This window comes from Selaginella moellendorffii, unplaced genomic scaffold, assembly GCF_000143415.4.
Source record: "Selaginella moellendorffii unplaced genomic scaffold, v1.0 SELMOscaffold_197, whole genome shotgun sequence".
Classification (NCBI taxonomy): domain Eukaryota; kingdom Viridiplantae; phylum Streptophyta; class Lycopodiopsida; order Selaginellales; family Selaginellaceae; genus Selaginella; species Selaginella moellendorffii.
Genome location: NW_003314457.1, coordinates 1 through 5,465, shown reverse-complemented (window position 1 = coordinate 5,465; position 5,465 = coordinate 1). Strand labels below are relative to the sequence as shown.

General features: G+C 44.8%; 1 pseudogene; it reads right to left on the bottom strand.

Moving 5' to 3' along the window:
- LOC9648358 lies at positions 1-1,256 on the bottom strand (annotated as a pseudogene).
- Positions 1,257-5,465: the final 4,209 nt, after the last annotated feature.

Here is a 5,465-nt window from a genome sequence, read left to right as displayed (position 1 = left end):
CTAAGGGTTAAAGCGCATTCCCAAGATCATTCTCGCCAGATCATTCTCGCCAGCGTCTGGCGCGGGCGCCTCCGCTTTGCCCTCCAGGATCTCTGCACCACACGGCTCATCGCTGGCCTGGATCCTGGATCCTGGTGGATGCACCACAGTGCGATCTTGAGCGCTGCTCGCCGGGTTTGGATTGGCAATGCTCTCCAGCTCCGAGGTCATGTACTTGTGGAAGGCGTAGATCGGGAAATACCACTCGCCAGGCGGCGGCAGTGGCGCATTCTCGCATTCCTTGTCTCCGCTGCCCAGCTCCATGAGGGCCTTCCTCTTGCCGCTCAAGATATCCAGCAGGGGCATCCCAAAGCTATAGACATCGGCCTTGGGGGTGATGGATTGGCTCTCGAGCCACTCTGGAGCGAGGTATCCCCTGGTTCCTTGCGTGGTGGTGACGCTCATCGATTCTTTTCTCATCATCCTCGCCAGCCCAAAGTCGGACACCTTTGGCCGGAGCTCTCGTCCAGCAGCACGTTTTGTGGCTTGATATCGCAGTGGATGATGCGCTCGCCACACTTCTCGTGGAGGTATGTCAATCCCTTGGCAATCCCCAGCGCAATTGAGTGTCGTGTCTCCCAGGTTGAGAAGATCTCTTGCGAGGCGGCGAATGAGGACGAGGCCGAGAGGTGGTGGTCTAGAGAACCGTTTGGCATGAACTCGTAGACGAGGAGGTGGCAGCCTCCCTCGGCACAGTAGCCGAGGAGGCGGACCAAGTTGACATGGTGTACTCTTCCAATCGTGCTCACCTCGGCCTTGAATTGCTTCTCGGCCTGGTTCACGGTGGTGATGTTCTTCATGGCCATGTTTCCTCTATACACCTAACTCTTCGAGAGACTTGACGGTCAAGTCGAAGTTGTAATCGTTGAAGTAGTAGTCTGCTCGATTCACGTGGACAAGCTTCACCGAGATTGGGGAGTTTTGACAAGCTCCCAGAGGTATGTCGTAGTCACATCCCTTCGATTCGTTGTTTGGATCAACTCGGTGAAAGCCAGGAGGACAGCTGCAAGTTTTTGTGGGCCTGTAGGTGCAGAGAGTGAAAGGTCCACATGTTCCAAAGATGTCGCACTCGAGCATGATGGCTTGCCAGACGATGCTCCAGGAGCCACTCTTGTTCTTCGGGCTGAAGCTGTAGATCCTGAGATTGCCATTGTCGTCCAGCGTAACTCTCCTCAACACATTCGCATCGTCATAGTCAAGCGCGTAGTCTTGCGAACTCATTGATCTGTTAGATTTCTAGTTAAATGACATACTCTGTTTCCCCTAACTACTACTTTTTCATTTTCTCCATGTAAATATATACAAGTCTTGTGTCCGCTCATTTCAGCGACCACATGAATCTCTTGCCACCTTGGATTAGACTCCAGGCTGGCTATCTACATTCCCACTCAGCCGTGAGGGTCTATAACGCTCATACCTTCACGATGTTGTTGAAACTTGTCTTTGCTCAAAGCTTTTGTCATAATGTCTGCTGTCATCTGCTTCGTCGAAACATAGCTCAGCTGCACTCTGTTCGCTAGAACCTGCTCTCGAATAAAATGTACCGTTATCTCAAAGTGTTTGGTGCGGCCGTGGAACTTCAGATTTTTCGACAACTCGATCGCGCTTCAATTGTCACAAAACAAAGTCACTGGCTGCTGCACTGGAACACCAATCTGCTCCAGAAAATCTGTAAGCCACCTCGCTTCTTGAGCTGCTGTTGTTGCACCAATATATTCGGCCTCAGTGGATGAAAGTGGTGTGATTGCTTGTCGCTTGCTGCTCCAGCTGACAAGTCCACCGTCCAGGAAGAAAAGATATCCTGAAGTTGATCTTCTTGTATCCTTGTCACCAGCCCAATCTGAGTCTGTAAAGCCAACAAGTTGCATACTCCTGGAGCTCCCACTGCTGCTAGACACGCTGCTAGCTCAGTCGATATCTTGCTGTTCCTCGCAAATACCTGAAAATTCGTTTAACAGCACTCCAATGAACTTCTCCTGGATTCTCAAGAAATCTTGAGACTGCTCCAACTGTCTGGTCTGGTACTGATGGCTAGATAAATAAGGCATCCAACTGCTTGTTGATATGGAACTCTCGCCATCACTGCTTTCTCCTCCTCAGAGTTGGGACTTTGCTCAATAGACAGCACAAGACCTGGATCCATTGGCGTTGCCACGGGCTGGCAATCTTGCATGTTGAACTTCTGCAAAATTTCTTCAACATAATGTGCTTGAGAGAGCTCGATGACTGCTGCTTCTCTGTCCTGAAGCACCTGGATCCCAAGGCAATAATAAAGACGTCCAGTCGCTGAAATCTCGAACTGGGATAAAAACTGTCGCTCAAAATAGCTGATGATTGTTGGCGGACGTGCTGCCATAATATTATCGTCGACATATAGCGCTAAAATAGAAAATGCATCTCCAGAGCTAAAAATATACACGTTGCTATCTGCAAAAAATCTTCTTCAAGCCAATGGAAGAAAGAAACCTGTCCATGTGCTCGTACCATGCTCTAGGAGACTGCTTCAAGCCATATAGTGCACGCTTAAGTCGACATACCTTCTGCTCCTGTCCTGGAATAATGAATCCATCTGGCTGAGAAATATAGACTTCCTCCTTAAGCTCGCCATATAAAAACGCTGTCTTGATATCAAGCTGATGGACTTCCAGATCCCAATATGCTGCAAGACGTAGAATAATTCGTATAGAAGACATTTTAGCCACTGGCGAAAAAGTTTCAGAATAATCCACACCAGGTACTTGACTAAATCCTCTCGCTACAAAGTGAGCTCGATGTCAGAGTCACTGCTCCAGTGGCATCCAATTTGCACTTGAATATCCACTTGGTACTGACGATTTTCCTGCCTGGTGGAAGAGAAACAAGCTCCCAAACGTTGTTTCGTATCAAAGAGTTGTACTCCTCCTGCATAGCAGCCTTCCACTGCCCTGCTTCTGGTGATTGGAAAGCTGCACAAACTGTGCGTGGTTCAGGAGGAAGCTGCTCCATCACCGACAGCAATTTGAGGCCGGAGTCTTGAGCATCCCGAGCTGCTTGCAATAAATAACTAACTCTCCCACTGCGTGTGACAGTCCGATAAGATTTGCCGGGAATAATTGGATCGGCTTCTTGCTGAGATCTTGCAGCCACGGGAGTACTAGGCTCTGCTTGTCGCTGCCCTGGTGGAGACTCCTCCTCCTCTGGTTCATCAAACAAACCTGGAAAAATGAAGCTGTCATCAAATGGCGTAACTGCTTCATCTTCTTGCTCGGGTGTGTCAAGTGGAGGCTGCTGCTCTGCTTCCTGCTGAGGCTGAGGCTGCTGAACTCGCAGCTGCTGCTGGCGGCCCATATGCCCTAGAAACGTCCTCTTCGTAAAATAAAACATAAGATGGAGTCTTAGGATTTTTATAACGATGCTTGTAAAGAGAATTCTCATCAAACTTGACATCTCTGCTGATAAGAATTGATCTGGTGGCCATGTTGTAAAGACGATAAGCTTTAGTCTCGAGACAATAGCCAACCATGATGCAAGGAATGCTCTTCGGCTCCAATTTTCTCCGATGACTGTTAGAAACTTTCGCATAAGCTATGCATCCAAAAACTTGTAGATGTCTCAAGGTGACTTGCTTCCAGGTCCAAAAACGATAAGGAATATCTGCAAGAGGCTGGGTAGGCACTCACTAGATCATGAGATTGAAGTTCTGGGTGCTTGAAGACTCAAGCATTATGAATCTAAATCCAAAGGTTAGTTCAGGTGATCTCCAAGGGCTAACAGTGCTTCCGTGCAAGAAGTCAGCCAAAACTCTACTGTACTAAGTTGAAGAGAGTGGCAGGATGGTTTCTCCAAAGCTTTCTCTCACCAAGTTTTTCTTCTTTTTTGCAATTCTATTGTTTTAAATTGTGATTCTTTCATATCCGTTCCCGGATTGAATTGATCAAAGCCCAAGTCAATTATTATAAAAGTCATCTACTTTCAGGTTGACTTTGCTAAGGATACTACTATTATAAGTAGTTTTTGTGAGGTATGATCAGTTTTCTTTTCAATTGTTTTACTGCTGTGAATTCGTAGCAAAAAGCAGAAGGATATGAGAAATCATGGAGGATATCTTGTAGTTGACATCAACCAAGTCAAATTGTAATTTTGATATCAAATAGCTTTTGGAATTCACTTCTTTTCTAACTAGTGAGCTTCATTTACAGGACAAAGAACAAGATTTTTTTGTCCTGATGGCGGCAAAACTAATGATGCTAGTTCTACTGATGCTCTTAGTGCTGAATTGCAAGAGGATTGGACTGGGAGACATGCTTGGTGTGGAGCAGCCACCATGGATGTTACCTAATAACACTTTTGCATTTGGATTCCACACAAGTGATGGGATTGGTGTGCTCTTTACTCTCGCAGTTTGGCATCAAAGCACAGGAACAAGTAGTATGGGAGGCCACTGAAGTGCTCAACAGTAGCATAACTGAGAAACAGAGGATCAAAGTAGGAGCTTAAAGAAACTAGACTCATTGTTACAGATAACTCCATGACAGTATGGCTTGTTCATTGTGAGAATTGTTCTATCACTCATAAAATATTATTGTCAAGTACCATTCATAACAACATATTCACAAAGAAATCGAATGATATAACTTTGACATGGTGTTATTTGATATTGCTTTTGGTGATGAACCAACGAACTTACCTTTTATAGAAAAGCAAATTGTTCTCCAAATTGGTAAGAACTTTTTTTTTTCAATTCTGTAGCCCTTCATTTGTTGTGATAACTTGGGATTTATTAATGCTTCCATGGGATTTAGGATGCAAGTTAGGCATTCTTCTGGACCTCACAATGAGATCTATAAAGCACTTTCAAAAGTTTTTATGTTACTTGCTCTAAGCATGCAAACAACTCATGAACTAATTAACCTATCTCTTATAAAAAAAAGCAAATTGTTCTCCAGACAGTTAAGAATACATTTAGCCCTTTTCTTGCTATAAAAACTTGGGATTTCTGAAAGCAAGTAGCATAGAAACTTTTGGATTTTGAAATGAGATGAATGAATATCTATCTAGGCTATATGCTATTGTTGAGAGTTTTGTGGTGCCAATGTGAGACTAAACTAAGGGATAAAAGAATGCAATTTAAACTATCCTATGAGATTGATCTGATGGATGCAAGAATGTAGTTTGGATTATCCATGCCGTGTTTATCACATCTTCTCTTTTGTGGCCATTCGAGATCTACAATAGCTCTAAGGAGAAGTGCAACTGAGTGGCAGCAATAGCAAAAGATGGAGAGCATACTTGAGGAGTGGTTTTATAGATAAGTTTTTCTGAACAACAAACAAGACTAATGAGCAACTCAAAATCATCACTATATATAATTCTATAAAATCACAGAGGTGAGGGCATCAATCCCCTTACCTATTGCATGTGACATGATCACTCCTACATCCCCTAAG